The sequence below is a fragment of the Papio anubis genome, chromosome 7 (genome assembly GCF_008728515.1).
Source record: "Papio anubis isolate 15944 chromosome 7, Panubis1.0, whole genome shotgun sequence".
NCBI classification, from domain to species: domain Eukaryota; kingdom Metazoa; phylum Chordata; class Mammalia; order Primates; family Cercopithecidae; genus Papio; species Papio anubis.
The window spans coordinates 37,684,748-37,709,391 of NC_044982.1; the positions used below are offsets into that span (position 1 = coordinate 37,684,748).

General features: G+C 49.6%; 1 protein-coding gene across 4 annotated transcripts in view; it reads left to right on the forward strand.

The window, feature by feature from the left end:
• Nucleotides 1-24,644, forward strand: part of ACTN1 (actinin alpha 1) — a 105,555-nt gene that overhangs the window by 11,337 nt on the left and 69,574 nt on the right. Inside the window, exon 1 of one of the 4 annotated variants that reach the window (XM_021941319.2) lies at nt 22,258-22,680. The exons of the other annotated variants lie outside the window; for them this stretch is intronic. The gene's annotated coding sequence lies outside the window, so the exon portion shown is untranslated. Of the gene's footprint in view, nt 1-22,257; nt 22,681-24,644 lie in introns of those variants that run through there. 4 annotated transcript variants of the gene reach the window in all.

Sequence of the window (24,644 nt, forward strand, 5' to 3'; positions counted from 1 at the left end):
GGAGGGGAGGCAACTTCAAGGTGGGTGGGCTCCTTTAGGCCAGTCCCCTAATGGAACTTGGCTTTCCAGGCTGGAAGAGGCACCAAGCCTTGCATGTGGGCGGGAGGGGGTTGTTAAAATCAGACTCTATCTTTTCTCCTTATGTCTGATGTGGAGATGTCCAATGCGTAACAGCCTGTGGTTTGGGGATAGAGAAGAGGAGCTTTTAATTCTTCTGAGTCAAGTCTCGACAGCCCCAATATGAGGGCTTGGTCCAGGAAAAGGAGGGCAGCCTCCACCGAAGCCCTCTGTCTTGACACTTGTGTCTGTCGGGTCTGTGAGCATGGGGTGTCTGTCAGCGTTTGGCTGCATGTGTCTCTCTGGCTCCAAGAAGCCCCTCTGTTGTTTTTGGCCACGTCCTTGACCTTGGCAGAGGAGTGGCTCCTTTTTAAACACCGCAGACATCCTCCAGATAATAGATAATGGCGCTTTCCAGTCAGTTCCCGATATTTTGTAAGGGCCTTTCTTTCCAGGAACCCAAAGTGCTTTTCCAGACTCGGCCCTGGGAACTGGGAGATGCAGGAGGTGGCTTATGAATTGTGTTTTCCTGGAGGCAGGGAAATGGGGCCAGACCCCTGGTTTCCTGTCCTTCATTTCGGATACTGGTGGCTGGGGCTGCATGGAGGTGTCTTTGCATGCATGAAACCCTGAGGCCTTTTACTAGAAATCTGCATATTTTCCCAACTTTAGCTCCAAATGAAGCTTTGCTTTGTAGCTTTCCTTTTCTCTTTTTCCTCTCTTTCTTTTCTTATATTTAGAGGTTCATTGTATGTAGTTGTTTTTAAAGGAACACCACATTGGGGTCTCAGTTATATAGTGGGCCCATGTGCCACCCCCTCATTGAGGCTCCTTGGCACGGGCAAAGAGGCCACAGTAGCACCCAAAGGTGCCTGGCTGGGGGACCTGTACCTGACGCCTTTTCCCCAGAAGCCACTGGTTTGGAAGCAAGCTTAGCATAGGCACATCTTGCTAGCCCAGGGACTGTTCTGGGAATATGGAGCTGAGCATCCGTGTATCCCCCTGACCCGCCCCCAGCATCAGCCAGCCCTGGGACTGTGCTTTGGGCCAGGCACATTTCTAAGTGCTTTCAGATATTAATGTAATCCTCACAATACCCATATGGATGGCTTAGTGGGAGGTAAAGGACATTTGAGGGTATTTGGAAAGACCTGAAAGGTTCAGGTGGTTACAGCAAGTATTTCTAGATTTTCTGATCTTGAAGCCAGTTCACAAAGACCATGTTGGCTTCAGATTTTCATTTTCAGGAAAGAGTACCTCGTAGAGTTGCGGCCCCAGCATTCTCCTTTCCCTTACCGGAGTTAACCGCTGTTCCAAGCTTGGTGTTTTGTTCCTATGCATTTCCTATACACTTCTTGCCTATGTAGCTGTCTGTATCTTTGTGCCTGTTTTAAAACTTTGTGTAGATGGGGTCATACCCAATGCATCACTTTGTTCACTGCTCCTTTCGCTCCCACCTCTCCTTTGCCGGGGAACTGTAAAGGTAGACCTGGTGGGAGCTCTGCCATCCCTGTTTTGTGGCTGAGACTGCTGAGTTCCAAAGCACTTGCCAAAGTTATACAGCTCCTTGTAGGTGGCAGGTGGGACTGAACCCAGCTTCCTGCCTCTGCGGTGGCGTTTGTATGTTACACCTGCCGCCCTGCACCCCGCCAGAGTTCAAAGACTTGCTGATGTTTGATGAGGGAGGGCAGGAGATGTCAGTCTCAGCGTCTTACTCTCTTCCCACCTACGCATGTGTGTGGCATCTGGTGTCCATACCTATGGGTCCCTGGTCCCTTGCCTGCTGCCCTCTTTTCCTGGGCTTGAGATTCAAGTTCTTAGGGACCTATGCCACGTTGCCATTTTTTTCACCTCCCAGGGTAATAGTTGTGCTTTTATTACTTCTTGATAAAGCAAATATGTCATGACAAAAAGCTATAGTGAATTTGGGAATGCTTCTAAATGAATTTATATTTTATGGCTCACAGCAGCCTCTTGCACCATTTGGAAGCTGGTTGTGCTCTGCAAGACAAGAGACTGTGCTCTGGATACGAGGCTTGGGCTGCATGTAGAGTTTTGGAAGAGGCCAGATGTGGGGAGCCACGATGAGCCCCACTCTGCCAGGCCCGTTCCTAGGCTCCAAGGACAGTAAGTGGGGTCCCGGTTGAGTGGCCCTTGTCCTTGCCTGATTTTCCTGCTCTTGTCTTCTTATCTTCTGGCTCTCGGCCACTCAGCCATTGCCTTGCCCAGTTAGTGCCTGAGCTAGGAGAGTCAGAAAGGACAGATGTATGGCAGCCTGCCTGCCTTCATCACACTTTCTTGGGGCACTGTTGTGAAACTCCTCTCTAAAGACATTTAGAGGATTCTCTGGGGATGTCACTGATCTGTGACCGATCTGAGGCTCCTTCGATGATCAAAGGTGGATTTATGGAGTCTCCTGGGGTCCCCCTAGTAACTGACTCTCAGGAGCTCCCTGATCAGCTCATCCTAGCCCCTCAAAGAGCAGGTAAGCAAGAATCAAGCTTGCACTTACTAGGTATTCATCGAGTATCCAGTGTTGATGAACGGTGGTGGTGAGGGCCTTTGGACAGGAGTGTGGCAGCTGTAGTCCCTCAGGAGACAACTGACAGATGCTGAGGGTCTGGGAGCTGGTGGTCCGAGTCACCAAGGACCACCCCAGAGATAAGGTTGATTCCTGGGTGGAGGCCCAGTTGGCTCCTCGGGACTCAGAGGTGTGTCCTGGAATCAGAAGGAGGCCAGGGGCCAGGGAAGCTGGCCTTGTCATTGGGATGGGGTCACAGCCTAGGATGACCTCAGCCCCTGCCATGCTGCTCAGCACCCCTCTCTGAGCTGGTGCCTCCAATGACAGGCTGGTTGGAGCTGGTACAGACCTCCCAGCTCCCTACCAGCCAGCCCAGCTGCGTTTTTATCTTTGGCTAGCTGCCCATCAGATTCCAAGGGGCTGGCCATACTGACATGTCCCTCTGTACCCTGCCCCTTCCTCTCCGGAGGGTGGGGTTATTGCATTTGGCTGGGACCTGCCTCAGAAAATCACAGGGAATTTCTGGTCCTTTTGTGTGGGTTTGTGGACCTTAAAGGAAGTAAAACATGGGTCTTGGTTTTCCTTCTCCTTCCAGTCCCTCCACTGAGGGTTCTCTCTGGAGTGTTGGACGTCAGCAGTCCACTGCCTTTAGCCACAGTATCCCAAGGGGTGTGGATCTAGATAACTGTGGGGCCTCCAGCTTCCCAGGATGTGGGATTTAGCAAAACTTTCACCTGCCTCCTGCTCCCTTTCTGTTGAAACTTTGGGAGTAGCATTTGGGAGTGGGGATAGGTGTGAAAAGACTGTCTTCTTTGATTTATTAGGCCAGAGAGCTGCTTGGCAGAAACCTATCTTGTCCCCCAGGAACAGAAAGAGTGGTCATGTGTTAGGTACCAGGACCTCAGGAGACCTGAGGTCTTGTCCTAGTGCTGCCTGTGGCCACTTTTTGATGCTGGATAAGTCACACCCGAAACCACCTATAAACCGAGAAATTGGATGGTAGGATGGTGGTGAGGCTCTGTTCTTAAGGCTGTACTTGGATTATCACATGCAGATGATCTCTAGGGTCTGGGGTGATGCCAACATTCTGTGTTTCTGCCCTCTTGGGGGACACTCAGCAGAGTCAAGCACTTCTTTTTTTAAAAACAAAATTAGTTATGTTTTTATTTTTTGAGAAAGGTCTCGCTCTGTCACCCAGGCTGGAGTGCAGTGGCATGATCTTAGCTCACTGCAGCCTCTACCTCCTGGGCTCAAGTGAGTCTCCCACCTCAGTCTCCCAAGTAGCTGGGCCCACAGGAGTGTGTCATCATGCCCGGATAATTTTATTTTTTTGTAGGGACAGGGTCTTGCTGTGTGACCCAGGCTGGTCTCGAACTTCTGGGCTTAAACAATCTCCTGCCTCCACTTCCCAAAGTACTGGGATTACAGGCATGAGCCACCATACTTATCCGAGTCAGGTACTTCTAAAGGTGACCTTGCAGTTGACTCCTGGCCTTCATAGCCTGGCCCTGAAGTTGGCTATGCTGTGAACACAGCTTCTTTAGGAGCCCTCTGTGTCCTCAGCTTTGAGGAATTTGTTCTCACCCTCTAGGGAGGGTGCAAGTGGGGCCAGGTGAATGTGCTTCCTTTATAGACCCAGAAGCTAGTGCTCTTTGTGTCCTGGGCTCTGAATTCTCTCTGTCTCTGGAAATACCTGCTTAGGGTGTGGCCCTGATTGGGAGGCTAGGTGCCTGGGGGAGGTGAGAGTCAGGGAGGCACTCTCCCTTGTTTGGTGTTGGTGAAGGGTACCTTAGCTCTGCCTTCTAGCCTGGGTGCTCCAGGTGTGTCTGGGGGTGGGGATGCTGGAGGTGGCTCAGGAGACCTGCAAGGTGGACTGATCATAATTGGTCCTTTGTGTAGGCTTGGCTGACCCACAGGCCTGGTGTGAGGAGGCTGCTTGCCTCTGGGCTCAGTGGGTCTGAAACACTGGCTGGGGCCAGGGAGCAAGGCTTTCAGCCTGGAATCTGCCCAAGGGACTGGTGTCAATAGGTGGCCTTGTCTTTCACTTGTTTATTTCCAGAGCCTAGCTCTGGCCCTTCTCTCCTGTGCGGCAGTTTGAGAAATCAATAGAATGCCCAAGCCAAAAGGGACCTGCACTGTCACCTACCCCTCTTCTCCCTCAGATAAAGGGACGAGGTCCATAGTGGTGATCTGATTTGTCCAAGGACACTCTGCCATGAGTTCATTCCTTGTGGGGTTAGATTTGGTAAGGATTCTTTATTCTGGGTATACGTAAGCCATCTTCTGAAGTCATCCTTGCAGGTGGGCTCCAGAACACCTGCAGATAGATGCACATGGGGCGGGCCTCTGTATTCTGAAGGCAGATGAATCTGCTGGGGTTCTGGCTAGTGTGTGGGTGGTCAATTTCAGATGAATTTCACACATGCAGGCTGCTGTACCCTGCCAAGCTGGAGGTAGTGATCCACATGCAGGCCCTTACACTCTGATGTTCCTGAGACTGGCTCCTGCGTTTGCAGTTGAGGGAATGGAGAGATGAGCCTGCAGGACAGAGGCAGCCTGTTGGCTGTGGTGAACTTGGTATTAACAGCCAGTTCTTATGACCGCATGTCCAGCACTGTGCTAAGTCCATTACGTGCATTATACCAAGGAATCATCATAGTCGCCCTATGAGGAAAAGGTACTGTGACTTTTTAGTCCCACTTTACAGAAGGAACTGAGGCTTAGAGAGATTAAATATTTTCTCCCAACTCACAGCTTTTAATGGGGCAGCTGGGCTTTGATTTCAGGGCTGCCTGGCCAGAGCACACACTGCTAACCACTGTCCTAGTTGCTTCCTCTCTGCTGGGTCATTCCTTCTGGTGGTGAGCACCAGCTGTCAGCCCTGACTGGAGAAGGGAGGCTCCTCATGAGAGATGGAGCTGAGTCTCCACCCTCCCGGGCCCCATACACTTCTCTCCTGACCCGTGCATTCCTGTGCACCAGGGAAGTGGCCCGTCTCTGGTCATGGAGACTGAAGTCCCAGCGCTGTATTGCGCAGTGGAGGTGGGGGTGGCTCAGGGTCAGGTGGAGGCTTTACGGAAAAGTCGTAATGGTAGAATGGAGGGTACCTGAATCCTGTTTCTTGAGGGAAAGTTGCCTTTAAGTTGGAGGGATGCTGTTGGCTTCCTGCAGCTCCTTGCTGCCTTTCGATGATGCCCCTGTGCATGGGAGCCTTCAAGTGTAGATGCAATAGGCAGGGTTGGAAAGGCTCCCTGCTCCCCACAGTCCAGGAGAGGCAGTGCTGGAGCCCCTTATTTGCTGTTCATCTTTGGTAGGTCAGCATAACCTTTATGTTACAAATGCCAATAGATGTTTAATTCCTGGGGTGGGATAAGGTAGCAAGCAATTTAGAATTTAATAAAATTACGAATTCATGGGGAGGTGATTCTTATTTCTCTCTTTATCCATGATGCAGGTTAGTTGCATGAATAAACGAATGATTTTTTTTTCTTTTTTATTATACTTTAAGTTCTAGGGTACATGTGCACAATGTGCAGGTTTGTTACATACGTATGCATGTGTCATGTTGGTGTGCTGCACCCATTAACTCGTCATTTACATTACGTATATCTCCTAATGCTATCCCTCTCCCCCCGCCCCCCATGACAGGCCCTGGTGTGTGATGTTCCCTAACCTGTGTCCAAGTGTTCTCATTGAAACGAATGAATTTTTAAAAACTTATTATGGAAAATTCACACACAGGAGTAGAGAGAATAGTGTAGTGATTTCCTGTGTACCCATTACTCAGCTTCAGCAATTAACAACAGAATTGCCTGTAATATTTAACAATCTGGGCTATTTTATTGGCACTGAGATTAGTGTGCTAGTGTGAACTGCAAGGAACTTCTCAAGTGAGAAAGGACGCGGAGAAGAAATGCTACATAGTATGAATAAAATCTCATCTTTGTGGTGCTGCCATACTAGGCAAGTCGCAGGTGCTCCCCTGAGGGTTTGAACTAACTGCTCTGGATAACTGGCCAGGTGGTGTTGGGTTCCAGCCCCAAGTGGGAGGAAAGTTTCTGAAGGGTGAATTCAGCTGGATATGTGAGATTCTCAAACACACATTGGGGCGGAGGCACTGCAGCCAGCCCCAGTTCATCTACTCAACTCATGTTTACTGTGGATCATCTTTTTTTAAAGTTGACATTTCAAACATAAGAAAAAGCATTGAGAATAATAAAAGTGAATATCTACCTTCTTGCCACCCAGACTTAACAAACACAAAGCAGACATTCTTTCCAGATAAGGGGCAGATGCATGGTCTCTGTCTCTAAGGAGGCCCGTGGGTGAGAGACCCAGGGACGGGCAATTTCCTTGTCATATACAAAGATATCACATCGGGTATAGGAACGGAGTTCCAAGGAAGGCTCCAGCCCGTCCTGGAGGAGACAGGTAGGACTTCCTGGAGGAGGTGATCATGTGAGCTAAAAATCAAATCTGGAATATGTGAGTCAGGCCAAGCTGGTGTGGGGGCAGGGTCAAGGGGAGGTGGGCCTGCAAAGACTGTGACCAAAGGCAAGAAAAAGGGAATGCAAAGTTCTGAGGAGGGAAGGGCAGGAGACGAGTGAGGAGTTGGCTGGATGCAGCTGGAGTGAAAGATATTTGGGGGTGGGCAACAGTGAGGACTGGTGAGTCAGTGAGGGATAAGCTCTGGGCATCTTCAAGGCAGTATGAGGCACCAGGCTTGTCCTGAGACCTGCTCAGTGCATGGTTGTCTGAATTAGACTCCATACGTTGAGAAGATTATAGACCAATATAATCCCATGCAGAAAAACCCACACAGCGGGTGCAGAAGGGTGGAAACCGTATCGGGACTATTTGATTGACCTGGGCTGCTTAGAGCAGGCTCCAGGCTGTCATTTGAAAGAGGGGATGTATTGGGTTGACCCAATAGGGAGAAGTAGGACTTGGTGAGAGTTGTGTGGAGATGGAATCTAGCTCAGAATAGAATTTCTGACAGCCTTCCAAAGAAGGGATGCATGGTTGGGCGAGAGTTTCATGGTCTTAAATGTGTTGAAGTAGTCTCAGGTTGGAAGCAGGCAGGGCTGGGGTGTGGAGGGAGGAGGGCTCCGCATTGCCTGGCCTTCAAGGCCTCTCCTTACTCTGAGTTCTGAGATTTGGGCTGGGGAGGGTGGGTAGGTGACCCGTGGGCACAGGCAAATGGTGCTCCTGGGAAGGCGGCTGTGGAGGAGGTGCTGGCCCGTTGCCATGGGAACCATCACTGCCGTGGGTTTCCAGTTCCAAGGATGCCCTGGAAGGGAATGAGCTCACTCCACCTGTGAGCTGGTGAGTCAGCCCTGCCTCTCCCGCTTGCTCGCCAAGGCTAGGCAGGAATTTGAGCAGTGAACCCTGCCTCTACCCCCTCCTCAGATCACCCAGGCACTCGTGCCCTGGATGTGGGGTCTTGTCATAAAAGATGCGGGGCAATAAAGGCAGCTGCTAGTCATTCTGCCGTCACTGGGGATCCTGACTCGGGGAAGCTGCTAGCCTAGTTGGCTAAACCTTGGCCATGTACAGAGGGTGAGCCATTCTCTCTGCTGGCCACTCAGCTGATGTGGGCTGCACACCAGCCACAGCTGTACCGGGCCAGGGCTTGTGGTCCAGGGGGTAGATGGGTGCAGAGGGCAAGCTTTCAGGGTGCCTTGTGAAGGAGAAGTACAGGCTGGGTGGGTGTGAATGCCTGTTGGTCGGGCGTGGGGGTAGTTTCTGGAGGTGGATGAGGAATGCTTCCTGTGGGGAGTTGCTTCTGATCTGGTGCTGGAGGGATGAGGAGCAACTAGTTTGCCCACCAAGTCCTAGGCATCTGAGGCCGGGGTCATGGCCTCTGGCCCCTCCTTCTGTGCCCCTTCCCAAGTGCTCAGTTGTGAGGGAGTGATCAGAACATGTCAGGGGTATTGCAAGAATCGCAAACAGTTGTGACTTGAGTGTACAAGCCATTTTATCCAAGACCGTGTGAAATCCATGGCACCACTCACTGGGGGCTGGTCCCTCAGGACCACATGGGGCCTATAGCCCACCCCCGTGCCCCTGCACCTTGCGCCTCGCGCCCCGTGCCCCATGCGGCGACCTGTGAGATGCATCAGAACACCCAGGGGAACGCTGCATTTCTAGCCTCTGCCCGCCTTACTTGCTTCACCCACATGGGCCTCTGTTTCCATTTGAGAAGATCAACAAGTTAGGGGAGAAAAATGACCGTCTAAGACCCTTTCTCCTAAACACAACAATTTACATTTTTAGAAACCTATTTTTATTTTTAATCTTCATGCCTGCATTATTCTGATAGCAGTAATCATAGTGTATATAAAATTTCGCTCTGCTTTTTTATTTCCCCACTTGGCATTTTATCAAAAACACTTTTTCTTACATAGCCACACAGCCTTTCTGTTCCTTCCCTGGAGAAAGTGAGATCCAAGTATAGAGATTGTTTCATAAATACATGTTTATTTGTACTTTCCTGCCTCTTTCCAAAAAGCATTTGAGGTGGATATATTAAAAGGCTCGTGTATAACAGTTTTTTTTTGTTGTTGTTATTTTGTTTTAGAGACCGGGTCTCACTCTGTTACCCAGGCTGGCATGCAGTGGTGCTATCATAGTTCACTGCAGCCTCAAACTCCTGGGCTCAAGGGATCCTCCCACCTAAGCCTCCTCTGAGTAGCTGGGACTACAGGTGCATGCCACCATGCCTGGCTAATTTTTACATTCTTTTGCAGGGTCTTGCTATGTTGACCAGGCTGGTCTCGAACTCCTGGTCTCAAGAAGTCATCTGACCTTGGCCTTCCAAAGTGCCAGGATTACCAATGTGAGCCACCACACCCCCTTCCTTCAGAAGCTTTTTGTTGTTTAATTTTTTTTTTTTTTTTTAATAGAGATAGGGTCTTGTCAAGTCGCCAGGACTGCTCTCAAATTCCTGGCCTTCAGTGATCCTCCCTGCTTTGCTTCCCAAAATGTGGGATTCCAGGTGTGAGCCACTGTGCCTGGGCCAGAGTTTTAAATTAAAGTTAGAAGATCCAGAGCTATGTCATAGTGGCGGTGAGACAATTGTTAAGAAAACAACATTAAAAGAGGTTAGTTTTTAAGAAATTTTAATGTAATTCCCCCAGCTTTATTGAGGTATAATTTAAAATTTTAAATTATATATATTTCAGTTATGCAACGCGATGATTTGATAGACGTGTACACTGTGACATGATTACCACAATCAAGTTAATTAACACATCCATCACCTCACACAGTTGTCATTGTTTGTATGTGTATGTATGTGATGACACTAAGATCTGCTGTCTTAGCAAATTTCAAATAAACAATATACAACCGACCCTTGAACATCACAGGTTTGAACTGTGCAGGTTCACTTACAAGCAGATACTTTTTTCATAAAAGTTATACCGAGTGTGCCTGCCTTTCCTGCCTCCTCTTCCTCCTCTTCTACCTCTTCTGCCTCTGCCACCCCTGAGACAGCAGTAGCTGTCCTCCTCCTCCTTCTCTTCCTCCTCAGCCTACTCAGTGTGAAGACAACCAGGATGAAGACCTTCATGATGATCCACTTGCACTTCATGAATAGCAAATATAGTTTCTCTTCCTTATGATTTTCTTAATAACATTTTTTTTCCTGTAGCTTACTTTATTGTAAGAATACAGTATATAACATACAACATGGATGTCAATGTGTTTTTAATCGAATATTTGTACTATAGGTAAGGCCTCTGGTCAACACTAGGCTATAACAGTTCAGTTTTTTGGGAGTCAGTTATACGTGGATTTTCTACTGCATGGTGGGAGTGTGAAGGTTGTTGCCTCTTACCCACATGTTCTGGGGGCTCAACTGTAGAATTATTAGCAATAGTAACTATCCTGATGGAAAGTGTACCCTTTGACCAACATCTCCCCATTTCTCTCAACCCCCCAGCTCTAGTAACCACCATTCTACTCTCTGCTTCTGAGTTTGATTTTTTAAGATTCCTTATACAAGTTAGATTATGCAGTATTTGCTATGTCTGGCTTATTTTGCCTAGCCTAATATTAAAAAAGATTAGTTTGGCTGGGCGCGGTGGCTCAAGCCTGTAATCCCAGCACTTTGGGAGGCCGAGATGGGTGGATCATGAGGTCAGGAGATCGAGACCATCCTGGCTAACATGGTGAAACCCCCTCTCTACTAAAAATACAAAAAACTAGCTGGGCAAGGTGGTGGGCGCCTGTAGTCCCAGCTACTCGGGAGGCTGAGGCAGGAGAATGGCGTAAACCCGGGAGGCGCTTGCAGTGAGCTGAGATCCGGCCACTGCACTCCAGCCTGGGCGACAGAGCGAGACTCCGTCTCAAAAAAAAAAAAAGATTAGTTTTTGTAAGTCAGCACAGACCCTGGTTCTGAGCTTCCTGGCAGCCAAAGCAAAAGGAGAACTTGGAAGTATCAAATATTTATTTCTTAGTAAAGGAAAGTATACCAGTTCACAAGAAAGGGGCACTTTTTGTAAGTACTAAAAACTAAGTTTTACCATTTTAGGAGAGTGGTGCAGTAAACAGTGCTGTCAGTATTAGTTTCATGGAACACACAGAAACTTTTTTGTATACTTGTTTCTTCAATCAGCTCCCACTGAAAGCCACAGGTATGGTGTTAAATCACACTTGTAGGAAGGCATTTCTGTGGGGAGCTGAGGCAATGAACTCGAGCTCCACTCTTTCCAGAGCTTTAACCTCAGAGAGGCACAAGTCCTTTGAGATACCCTTGAGCACTTCTTGGAGACTCTCTCGTGGCAGTTGTTTGACAGGAGCTGGAGAACAGGCTGTGTGGACTCCTGGTTCGGAATTCAGAGGTTTTCTGAGGTCTTGACAGAAAAGAGAGCTATTAGGTTGGTGCAAAAGTAATCGCGGTTTTTGCAATTAAAAGTAATGGGAATTTTGCACCAACCTGAATATTTGCTTTGGGTGCTAAGCATGTGAAGGGCAAAGCTGCTATTTTATTATGAAAATGAGAGCCTGGCCCACTCTCCCTTTCCAGAAGGATGGCTGTCGAGGTCAAAGTTGTCTTCTAGAAGCAGTTTGGGATCTGCCCACAGAACTGGTATGAGGCCCTTCAGGAAGGGAACAGTGTGGTCAGTCGGGGCTGGGCTTGGGCAAGTCCCCCTTACCAGCTGCCTCACGCTCGGCTGCTGACATGTCCTCTACTCATAATTCTCCCATTATTGGACACTTTCGTGGTTTCCAGTTTTGGCCTATCGTAGATAATGCCTCTATAAATATTCCTTTCATGTGGACGTTTTCCTGCATTTTTGGCTAATATCCAGAGGCTGGGTTTTTTGACCATACTTGGAGAGGATCATTTCTGAGTCCTTTTCTATGTGAATCAATTGCTTTGAAAAGACTGACCAGCTTAATATGCCACCTGTTGTTTTCTTAATTGAAAAGGAAAGTAATATTTATTGTGGAAAATTTGGAAACTACGGCAAAGTACAAAGAAGAAAATAAGAATTCGGAGAAATTCTACCACACTGAGAGCACAGAAGTGTGTGGCTTGGTGCACACACCTGGTTCACTGCTGCAGTGGACTCATCTCTTGTTAGGCAGGGGATTGAGCCTGGGACAGTCCCCTGCTAGTAGTCTGTCTAGGTGGATGGGGCACCTGATTTTCCTCTGCCCCAAACGGTCTTCTCAGCCACTAATTTGTCTGCCTCTGAGCATACATTTCTAAGGTTTTGAAGGACCTGTTAACCTATTAATCTATTAATCATAGAAAACGGGTTAGAAAAGTTTTAAATGTCTAAATGTTTGGAAGGAAATGTTAAATGATCAGTGACTGGCTTCTTAGCAGATTTCTCAACAGCTACCACCTGCCAGGCTTGAGACCCAAGTGGTCGGGACCCCGGGCTGATGCGCTTCGGTGCGAGAAGTGGTGGAATTGCCTGGGAAAATGTTTCCCAGATCTGACCCCTGACCACGTTCCTCAAGTTCCTGTCTGGCTCAGGCTTGTCTGGAGAGTCAGGGTGTTTGGTAAAATGGAAGGGAAGTGGGAGCGATCATAAATGAGAACCTAAACCTGCCGTCTCTCACTTCCCTCTCTTCACTTCCCTGAACCAGACATTCTCTGGGCCAGGTAGACATGCCCCTCTACTCCCCAGTTGTTAGGAGGAAACTTTCAGGGCAGGGAGGCCCTTCCCATGCTGGCCAGATGCTTTGCTGAACTCTTGACCAGGGCACTGGTTGTGGGCTGAGGGTTGCTGACCCCCGCAACCCACAGAGTTGCTTCTGTTACTGGGTCACTCCACCATCACCCAAGCGGTTACATGTCAGACTGAATTTCCCAGAATATGGGGCAGGAAGAAGATGGTCCATTCATGGAATTACTTGACCTCAAATAGAGAGTGAGGCTTCAGTCCTTAGGAATTGTAATGACTGACCAAAGAGTTCCCAGGTGGCTTTAAATGCCAGAATGGGCACGGCGGGTATGCTGGGCACTGTCATTGTTCAGCATATAGGAGCTGATGCACAGAAGGCCCACTCTCCTGCCACTCTAGCGGTTTCATTGAGTTGGGTGGGATCTGGGCAGGGACCACAGCTGGAATTCACAAGGGGTCTCTTGGGGGAAGAGGAGATGAAAGCCTAAATGATGGCATTTTATCCAAACCCCTCTTACCATGCATGGAACTCCCAGACAGATGCTGTTAGAGATGTCCCTTGAAGATAGATGCTTGATGTCTTTAGAGCTGTGTATCCTCCGGCCAGCCCATCTGAGACACAGTTGCAAACAGCTTTCAGTTTTCCAATTTCCAGGGGCTGTGAATGATTAGAACTTTGGAACCATGGGATTCACCAGAGAGAATCTTGGTTTGGGGATGTTTCCTTGGGGCAGAGAAGGGGGAAGCCACTGGAATGTCTCAGTTGCTGTTTGTGTTGTTTGGGTGAAGAGCTCCCTTTTGGGATCTCGTGATGCCTCCAGCTTGTGGCCATGTGGATGGGCTGGGATTGATTTTTTCTGTCTGGCTTGTTAGACACTCTACCCGCATTGTCTCTCCCCACCCAGAAAACCACAATGAACTCTAAAGGCTGGTCCAATTAAGATTTATGGTAATTGGGGGGCAGAGAGGGGGATTTGAGGAGACAAGAGTGACTTGTGCTTTGGTCTGTGAAGGAGAGGTTCCTTTGTGATGAGGATTGGAGCCCAGTGCATCATGCAATGAGGGGCCTCCTGCCTAAGCTGTATTCAGTGATCACCCACTGCAGGTGACCACAACTTCCTCGTAGGTATTCTAGCTCCCCTGGGTGTGTCCACCCTCTGCTACCCAAATGGAGAGGTTCACTGCAAGGCTATATCCCTTGTAGAATGGCCTGTGGACCACCTAGGTTTGTGTAAAACTGTAGTTTCCTGGGCCTTTTCCAGACCTCCTGAACCAAATGCTCTGGTTAGAGCCCAGAAATCTGCATTTCCAGCAAGTGCCCTACTTACTTTTTAGATAAAGCTAGGTAACTCTGTGAAGGATTATCTGGAGGAATATTGCTTCAGTCTGAATGGAAGGAGTTTAGCTAAAAGAACTCAATTCCTTTACTTTTTTTTCCCCTTTAATGTTTTTTGGTTTTTATGAAAATGGAGACAGGGTCTCACCATGTTGCCCAGGCAGGTCTCAAACTCCTGGGCTTAAGTGATCCCCCTCCCTCTGCTTCCCAGAGTGCTAGTAATACAGAAGTAACCCACTGTGCAGCCTCTTTTTTTTTTTTTTGAAACAGCGTCTTCATCGTTCTGTAACCCAGGCTGGAGTACAGTGGCATGATTATAGCTCACTCTAGCCTTGGACCCCTGGTCTCAAGCAGTCTTCCTGCTTCAGACTCTTGAGTAGCCGGGACTATAGTCTGTGCACCACTGTGCCTGGCTTCAGCTCCTTCACTCTTATTTACTCTTCCTCAGGACATTCTTAATGAAGCTTTGTCTCCTTGTGACTTAGACCATAAATTCACTAGCCACCCCCAAATGTGAATCAAGTATTTCTTCTGGACGCCAAACTCCCATGACTTAGACCAAAAGTGAAGAAAGGAAAGGCAATCTGTTATTGCTTTCCTGGTTGTAAATTGCTTTTGGATTTGGAGCACATGGTCTGGTTGACTCTCTGCAAGGCTGCTTTAAAGCAACACTGTAGTGCTAGCAGTGGAGGCCCTGCTGATGAGTGATTCATCCCAGGGATTCTGAGGGGCCATCTATATCAGGCAGGTGGCCCACCCTGCCCACTGATCGCTCTCACCCTGCTCAGCAGGTCCTCCCCTGCCACCAAGCACAAACATCTGTGTCCTTCAGTGACCTGCCCAGCTCTGTTGTTCAGTTTCCTGTGGAGAAGGGCTTTTTAACTTTCTGCTTCCTGCCTCGCCCTGCTTCCCTGGTTGGCCCACCGGAGTGACCTCTGATCCTCTAGTCTCAGTTGAGCCAAATTCTGACTGTGCACTGTTGTCTGGGTTCTAGCTTTCTTCCAAACCGCGTGACGGTAGGAGTTTGGGTTGGCTCTAGAAACGGTGAGCGCCTAGTCATTGTCATGAGACTGGATCATTTCAGCCTGGGGGTCTGCCAGCAGTTATGTGTTTTGCTGGGATAGACTCAGACAGCTCCCTTGAGACATTCCCAGGCAATGGGAAGCCTAGGAGGCCTGCAGGACTCAGTTTACATGCGATCTCCGAATGACTCCACACCTGAGGTTCATTTTGGAGGCTCTCGGTCAAGAAACCCTCTGGCTGCTTCCCTCTTTTTCCCTGTGGGAGCTTCATAGGGGAGATGTGGAGGCCACAGTGCAGATGGGGACCAGGAAGCTCAGAAATAGAGGGAGGCCGATGATGGGGGAGCAGAATTGAGTGTGGCATGGAGGCCGCCAGGGGAGCTATTATAGGTCTGCTTGCATCAGAGTGGACAAGGTTGACAAGAAGGATTAGTAAAGAGGAGCTGGGACCTGAAGCTAAGATTTAAGAAAAAGGATCTCCAGGATACTTCATCTAGAGGCCCAGAGAAGGCAAAATCTTCCAGTCAAAGCAACTTTGCTGAGAAACAGTTTCTTAAAAGAAAAAAGTCTGACCAGGGCAAGGTTCTAACAGAGCGAGTGATGTGTTCATTTCTTAAGGTGTTGCACATTGGCACAGCCTTCAGGTTAGCATCATGGCCACTGATGCAGCGAAAGCTATGAAAATGCTCAGACCCTTTAGCCCTGTAATTTCACCCCCCAGGAGTGTGTCCTAAGGAAACTGTCCAACTGAAAGAAAGACATGCCTAAAAATATTCTCTGTGTGGGCTGGGTGCCGTGGCTTGTGCCTGTAATCCTAGCACTTTGGGAGGCCAGGGTGGTGGGTCATGAGGTCAGGAGTTCGAGACCAGTGTGGCTAACGTGGTGAAACCCCATCTCTACTAAAAATACAAAAATTAGCTGGGCGTGGTGGCAGGCGCCTGTAATCCCAGTTACTCGGGAGACTGAGGCAGGAGAACCTCTTGAAACCAGAAGGCGGAGGTTGCAGTGAGCCAAGATTGCGCCACTGCACTCCAGCTTGGGTGAAAGAGCGAAACTCTGTTTCAGAATAAATAAATAAATAAATAAATAAATAAAATTCTCTGTGTGGAACAGCAAAACTGAGGGGAAAAAAGTGCTTCCATATCTAACTAACCCTGGGGAAGGAATTTAACAAACTATCCATCTTGATACATCATGGTGGTGTAATATTTTTGCAGCCTTTAAAAATGATAATTAGGAAGATTATACAGGAACAAAATATTCAACAGACTGTTGAAAGTCGGAGAACACTAAAGAGTAATACATTATAATTGATTGCACTGTAAATAAGGAAGATAGTGTAGTAAGTAGTGTAAATAAGGAAGACAATATGCAAAAATACAAATGGCTGTGTTAAGGCTAGAGAATTCATTATTTAAAAAAATTAGTATTTAAATTATATGGCAAGTCAGGGAATTTCTATCTGAAGCATCATTCCTCTTCAAATATTTTCTATTATCACTCATCCCTTTTCTTTTCTTTTTCTTTTTTTTTTTTTTTGAGATGGAGCCTTGCTCTCTCACCTAGACTGGAGTGTAGTGGCATGATCTTGGCTCACTGCAACGCCCCCTCCTGGGTTCAGGTGATTCTTCTGCCTCAGCCTCCCGAGTAGCTGGGATTGCAGGCGCCAGCCACCACGCCCAGCTAATTTTTTTTTTTTTTGTATTTTTAGTAGAGACGGGGTTTCACCATATTGGCCAGGCTGGTCTCAAACTCCTAACCTCGTGATCTGCCTGTCTTGGCCTCCCAGAGTGCTGGGATTACAGGTGTAAGCCAGCATGCCCGACCACTTGTCCCTTTTCTTAGGGAGTCATGGCAACTGGGTGAGATTGAATCAGCCATTTTGAGCACCTTTAGTGTGTGTTGTGCGCTGCCAGGCTCTGTGGAGTACACACAGTGTAAGATGTCATCCTCTGAGCTTAAGGGCAGAGAATGTGTGTCTTTGCTGGGGAGATAAGATGTCCCTGTGCTGGGCATGCTGATTAGTGCTGAGGCTGAGGCATGGCTCAGGCATGGAGTGGGGGACATGGAGGCTGAGGGTGGCGAGTGGGTGGAGTAGTTTGGGCCTTTAGCTGGGGTTGGAAGGAGGACCAGGAGAGCTTTCAGGCATGGAAGCAATCAGCCCGGCATTGGGGCAGACCAGCAGAGTTGAGTTTGCCTAAGAGGGATTTTCAGCTCATCACAGCTGTGAGTGAGCTCAGAGTTAAATAAGATGTCTGTTGTTCACCCTGTTTTCTAGAGATTGGAAACTGAAGTCCAGGAAATAAGCTCTTCCAGGAATCTCCAGAGTCCCCTGGGGACAGGGGTGGGTGCACAGGCCGGCCCCCGTGGGTTGGCTGTGCTCCAGTGGCAGATCCCCTAGGGGTGGGAAATCATCCTCCCGACCCTCTCGGGAAACCCTTTCGGTCCCTTGTGGGTTGGTGGCATCACTGGTGGCGGAGGATCAGCGTTCCTTCTCCTTTCACATCTGCCGGTGCCCTGCTTGGGTGTCAGGCCCTCCTGGGGACAGCCCCATCCACACTTTCCGTTTGGGGGACTTTGACATTTGTTTAAGTGGGGATGTGATTGAGAGCGTGTGAGGGTGAGAACCGGAGGCTCTGGCTCTTTAAGGCTCGGCCTTCAAGTGAGGTTTGGCAGAGGAGATACTGAACGTTTAATTTTAGGGCCAAGGTAGGGGGTGGGGGAAAGTCCCTACCGCATCTGGTTTGTGTTAAGCCTGTGCCTTCAGAAAAGTGCTGTGTTTATGGTTAAAATCCAGCAGGGAAGGGGGGTGGGCGGGATGCTGCTTTCCCCTACTAGGCATTGTGGCACAGGGACGGGGCACACACCTACCTTCCTTCTCATTCTTTGACCCCATCCCAAGCCCGACAGTTGCAACTTGGAGAAAACTGCATGTGACATCCATTTTATCTCTGCAGTTAAAACCAGATGTTTGCTTTCAAGCAGCCTCCAGCAGCTGGACTTTGCCAGGCTGAAGCTGTATCCTTTGTGCCCCAGAACTCCCTGCTGTTGGCCGCCTGTCACTTCGGTCTGTCTGCAGCCCACAGGGTCCCGGGTGGGTCAGTGCTGCTGTGGAGTCCAAGCTGGGGCCTGTCAGAAGCTGCCTGGGGCTGGCCTCCAGCAGGCCTCCCTCCCACGATCCCAGCATTGAGAAGTCGAGTCAATCCCTAGGATGTCTAGACTCCCAGCACTGGAAGATCCCACAGAAACCAGATCCAGCCCCTTCTGTCAGATAAAGAAACTGAGGCCCAGAGAGCTGGAGACTGAACCAGACCTCCCTACTCTCAGCTTGGCTCACTGCTCTTTTCCCGCCTCCACGTAGCTTCCCTTTTGGCTACTGTTTGTGTCGCTCTTCCATGCTCTCCTCCCTCAGAGGGCCAGCCCTGGGAACAGGGAGTAGGGTGAAAGATCTTCAGGCCCAATGGGAAGTTCACAAGGCTGTGCTTGTTAACCGCTGTTTGCCAGCATTAGTATAGTACCTGGCACAGGGTGAGAGTTTAGAAAATCTTGAATGAATGAATGAGTGAGTGAGTGAATGAATGATGGGGTTGCTTGGCCTGAGGGTGGGGACGCTGGTGTTGCACTTGGAGCCATTACTTCTGGGAGGGCTACCAGGCACAAGTCTCCATACCCAAAGGTCGCCATGTTCCAAGACCACGTCCAGTCTTCTCCAGGCCTTCCTCAGCCCAGCCCGTCACCCAGCTCTTCCAGAAGCCTGGAGTTTCAGAGCTGAAAGGGGCCTCATATATCAAATGTTGCATTACCTTCATGTTAGAGATGGGGAAACTGAGTCAAGGGCACACAGCTAGTCAGCAGAAACGTCAGGACCAGATCCCAACTCTGTGGGGTTGCAGAGCTTCCATGTATCCCTCCTTGGACGTTTATATTGGGAGTTGAGGTTAGAAAGAGAGAAGGCCCTGTCTTGTCCGTTGTGCCTCCCCCTTTCTGTATCTTCCTCCGTTGGATGAGCTGTTTCCTCTTTCTCTCCCTCTTCACTCTGACTTCCTCTCCTGTACTGGAGGATGGTGGGGTGATTTCTCCATAACAGTCTGAGTAAAAAGGCTGGGCCCCTGGGATTGGGCCAAGTCATTCCCTTGTGTCTTCCCAGAAAGGGAAAAAGAGAGTCGGCTGGCTCACTTCCTTCCGGGGAAACCAGTGCCTGAGTCACCCTGGAGTCAGGGCCCAGGGAGGAGCCTGCCCATCACCCCGTTGCCTCTGGCCATGGGGGGCGCTTCCCTACCACTGTTTCTCAAAGGGCGGGCGGCCAGGGAAGGCCTGTGCCATACAGCTGCCCCACCGCTCGTCTGCCTTCATGGCTTCTTGGGAGGGTTTCTTGGCCTTCTGCAGCCAGGCTGGTGCTGGTGGCAAGGAAAGCAGGCAGGTGATAACATTGTCCCTCTCTAACTGGAGGTCTTAAACACCCTTCTGAATCACAATTTGAAATGTTTTTGATGTACACGTCTTCAGTATCTGTTTTGTTTCATGATAAAAGTTTGACATGCTTAGGGCCGGGTGTGGTGGTTCATGCCTGTAATCCAGCACTTTGGGAGGCCAAGGTGGCCAGATCATGAGGTCAGGAGATTGAGACCATTCTGGCTAACACAGTGAAACCACGTCTCTACTAAAAATACAAAAAGTAGCCGGGCATGGTGGTGGGTGCCTGTGGTCCTAGCTACTCGGGAGGCTGAGGCAGGAGAATGGTGTGAACCCGGGAGACGGAGCTTGCAGTGAGATTGCACCACTGCACTCCAGCCTGGGTGACAGAGCGAGACTCCGTCTCAAAAAAAAAAAAAAAAAAAAAAAAAGTTTGACATGCTTATGGTAAAATAAAAAATAACTCCCCACAGGTAACACTGTTATTTTTCTATACCACAGATAAGATTTTATATGTTTGATTTATATATATATATACACACACACATATATATTACAGTAAAAGATACATAGTATGAAATTTACCATTGTAACCATTTTGAAGAGTACATACGGTTCAGCAGCATTAAGTACATGTACCTTGTTGCACAACCATCACCACCATCCATCTCCTGAACCCCCCTTTTTTTTTGTGAGATAACAACTCGCTGTCACCCAGGCTGGAGTGCAGTGGCGTGATCTCGGCTCATCGCAACCTCCTCCTCCCGGGTTCAAGTGATTCTCCTACCTCAGCCTCCTGAGTAGCTGGGATTACAAGCACCCGCCACTACACCTGGCTAATTTTTGTATTTTTAGTAGAAACGGGGTATCATTATGTTGGCTAGGCTGGTCTCGAACTCCCGACCTTGTGATCTGCCCGCCTCGGCCTCCTGAAGTGCTGGGATAATAGGTGTGAGCCACCGCGCCCGGCCCCATCTTCTGAACTCTTTTCATCTTGTAAAACTGAAGCTCTGTACCCATTAACAATTCCCCTGGACCCTGGCCCTGACAACCCCATTCTACTTTCTGCCTCTATGAATTTGACTACTCTAGGGGCCCCATGTAAGCGGAATCATACAGTATTTATTCTTTTGTGTCTGGGTTATTTCACTTAGCAGAATGTCTTGAAGGTTGGTCCATGTTGCAGCATGTGTCAGAATTTCCTCCCTTTTTAAGGCTGAATTGTATTCCATTGTATGTATGACCACATTTGGTTTCTCCATTCATCTTTGATGGACATTTGAGTTGTTTCCCCCTTTTGGCCATTGTGAACAGTGCTGCGGTGAACATGGGTGTACAAATACCTGTTTGAGTCCCTGAATTTAATTTTTTTGTGTATATGCTCAGAAGTAGTATTGCTATATTTTATGCTGTTACTGGTTGTGCCTCTCAGGCACCTTGGGTCCCCAGGGCAGTGTCAACAGGTCAGCAAAGGGCTTTGGATACCACCCCTTCTCCCTGCCAGCGCCAGGCCTGCCACAGTAGCTGTCTGTAGAGGCTAGGGCTGGCCTGGCTATTTGGGTCCCCGAGGGCACACTGTGGAACTGCAGAGCTAATGAAAAGTTTTGGAATCTTGTGGTGCAGAAGGGCCTTTTTGGGCCAGGTCCCCACCCTTCCTTCCTCCTGACCTCCTCCTGTTTTGTACTTGGGGAAGGGGGATGCAGCCTTCTGGGAGCCCTGGGGAGGTACAGGGACCCCGAGCTTACATTGGGACCCAGAGCCCCATTCTTCTTATGAACTCCTCCTCCTGCCCCCAGTTCTTCCTGTCCTGGGCTGTTTTTCTCTCCGAGGCTCTCCCAGAGGGTTAGTGTGAGAAAGATTTTTGGCCCATGAGTTACAGAGATTAATGCAAAACTTCCTAGCTTCCTTTGCAGGAAAATTCTATTTCTTGCTAACAGAGCAGGAGCTCCTTGTCCTGATTCCTGCTTTCACCAAGTTGGGCCCCAGAGCGGCTCCTCACCAGAGCCCTGTGCACAGCTGACTGGTCTCTGTGGGCTCGCTGGTTTGAGCTTCATTACGAGCTGCTCTGACCCCCACCCCGGCAGAGATCTGCACGCAGCTGTCTTTTGGGTACCCCGTGCGCCTCGGGAGGCAGTGTGTCTGTTCTGTCAGCTAGATCACAGATCTCTGAGAGCAGAGCTGCTGGTTAGTTCTCTTTGTGGCCTGGTAGTGGCTGGTCTGGTAGCCTGTACTTCCTGGATGCTCAGTTAGAGAGAAAGAGAGGCCATGAAAATAATTTGGGATTTGGCATTGGAGAACTCCTGGCTTTTGGTTTGGGGCCTGCTCTTTGCTAGCCGGCTTACTTAACCCTCTCGAGCCTGTTTTTCCGTCTCTAAAATGGGGATCAGAAAACCCTACTTCTTTTTTTTTTTTTTTTGAGATGGAATCTTGGTGTTTTGCCCAGGCTGGAGTATAATCTCAGCTCACTGCAACCTCTGCCTCCCGGGTTCAAGCCATTCTCCTGCCTCAGCCTCCCGAGTAGCTGGGATTACAGGCGCACGCCAGCATGCCTGGCTAATTTTTGTATTTTTAGTAGAGGCGGGGGTTCACCATGTTGGCCAGGCTGGCCTTGAACTCCTGACCTCAGGTGATCCACCCACCTTTGCCTCCCAAAGTGCTGGGATTATAGGCGTGAGCCCACCATGCCCAGCCAGAAAACCCTACTTCTTAATAAGCTTGTTGTGAAAAGTAAATGGGGTCATTGTTATAAAGTGCATGGTAAGTAAGTGTCAGTGAATGTCAGCTTTTTGTCACCGTTGTGCCTCTACTAAGTGGAAGGGCCTGGGGAGGACTCCCTGCAGAAGGCCCACTTTCTAAGACCTCTCTATGCTTTCTCTCCGTCCAAGCCCTGCTCCCCTGGGAGAGGCTGCATATGGGGTTGTCTGGTTGGGTGGCAGCAGCTTCCCCTGCAGAAGGAAACTGCTTCCTCCCCAGGGAGATGGGAGTTGCTAAACTCTGACTTGGGCCGGCTGTGTGCTCTAAGCAGAGATTATGTGCGTGTGTGATGAGGGCGGTGCCTTGGGCTTCACTCCAGATACACCATGTTCTCTGACCTCGAGCTCCCTTCCTTGGAGCCCCTCACTCCAGCACCAGGCATTGTGGCTCAGGACTCCCACTGCTCTGGATTGCTATTGGACTGTTTCATAGGTGGGTCCTACTTCCCTTTTTAGATGATAGGCTCCAGGGCCTCCGTACTCCTCATATTTGGGGACAGAAAATAAGGGCTTCTCTTTCCATGCAGTAGGGTGCCCCTTTCTCCTGTGGGATGATTGGGCCTGCCCTGTCCAGGCTTTGGGGAGGGAATGGGAATGGGAACCCTGCTTGGAGCTGCATTCTGTGTTCGGCCCTTGCCTGCAGAAGATTTTACCTTACAGAGACTGCAGGGTGTTAGGGAGAACCCAGCTTTGGAGCCAGCAGCACTGGTGTGGAGGCGAGCTCCGCTGTCTCACTTGCTGTGTCCTTGAGCTGGTCCTTATTCTGAGCCTCAGTTTCTTCCTCTGTAAAAAACAATCTGTCTTGCAGAGTTGTTGCCAAGGCTAAATGAGATGATGGATGTAAACCACCCAAGTTGGCATCCCATGCCTGGTAGGCTCCTTAAGTGTGGGCAGGTGTTGTTATTTTGTGTGTGGATGGGCCAAGGGGTGCTTTTCGCGAACCGTTCTTCTCCACACAGAGATGCGGTGAGGCAGACTTCCTATACGTTTCTGTAGCCCAGAGTTGCCCACACTTGCCTGATTATAGGATTCACCTGGAGTACTTGTTACTTGCTAAAATACCAATCTGTGAGTCCCATCCCAGAACTCCTGAACCAGAATGGTGGTTGTTGGGGTGAGGGGTCTCTACTCTTAACCTTTTTTATAATCGGGCCAGTCTGGGAAATGCCGTTTCCCTCAGACTGCGCTGCCAGTTGCTGTGTCATTCCATCTTCACGGGGACCCATTGGAATGAGGCAGGTATGGCCCCTTGGAAAGTAGGAGACTTTGCAGGTGAGACTGAAGCTTGAAGGGGCTGGCCTGAGGCCCTGAGCTCCTTGTGGTGGAAGCAGATTTAGAACTGAGATCTCCCAGTGCTGTGTGTCCATTGTGCCTGCAAACATTCCACTAAAGCATGGAAAAGGTGAAGGTGGGGACAGAGAGAGATGGAGTGACAGGAAGGAGGCGAGGGCCGAGGGCCTTTATGATGGCCTTGGGGACCTGCAGAGACTGAGTGGGGGATGGATCGTGGGACAGAGCTCTGAGCCTCACTGGGACGCTTCCCCTTGTGTGCCTTCTGAAAACCAGGGCCGCAGTGAGCAGGCGGGGCCTTGAGCTTCTCAGAGCCGCTGGGAATCCACAGGTGTCTGAGCGGAGGCGTGGTCTTAGGCAGCATGGACCCGTTGGGAGGGGCTGGGACTCCTCCCCAGGGCTGCTGGTGGAGTCCTGGAAGTCCTGTGGGTAGGACTTCTCCCACTTCTCCCCTCTCCCTCTGCCTTTTTTGTTGGGCTGGGAAGTTTTCTAGAAGCACGGGCAGGGCTGGCTCCCTTGTTCGGAAAGGGAAGTTGAGGAATAGGTATTTCCAGGGTCAGCCGATGATGTCAGGCACTGGGGTCCCACTGCCTTGTCTGCTTCCTCCTTCTCAAAGTTGGCCTGGTCCCTTAGAGAAAAACTCTTTTAGGTCCTCACTATGCCATCCTTCTTTCCATTTTACCCTTAAGAGGCCCTTAAGGAGGATTTCAACCTCTGCTGGGCCCCACCCTGGGGGTGAGGTGGGCTGGTGGGCTGTGAGCAGAGGGGCCCTGTTATGGATGGTTGTGAGAGTCTGGCCGGGGCACGGTGACCTGCTGCCAGGCCCTGGGGAGAGTCATGCTGACTGAGCCTGTGGTTAAAAGTGTGCGACTTCCACTGCGGGTGGAATTCTGGCTCCTCTGTCTACTGTTTGCTGGGACCTTGAGTGGCTGTGACCTCTTGGCCTCGGTTTTCTCATCTGTAAAATGAGATGCCTTCTGGGGTGGTTCGGATTCATTGGGCTGACACTGGTAGAGCACTTGGGGCAGTGGGTTGGGAACGACATCCTGATCTCTGAAGCTCTTCCACTCCGACCTTTCAATTAGATCTGCAGCCTCAGGACTTTGG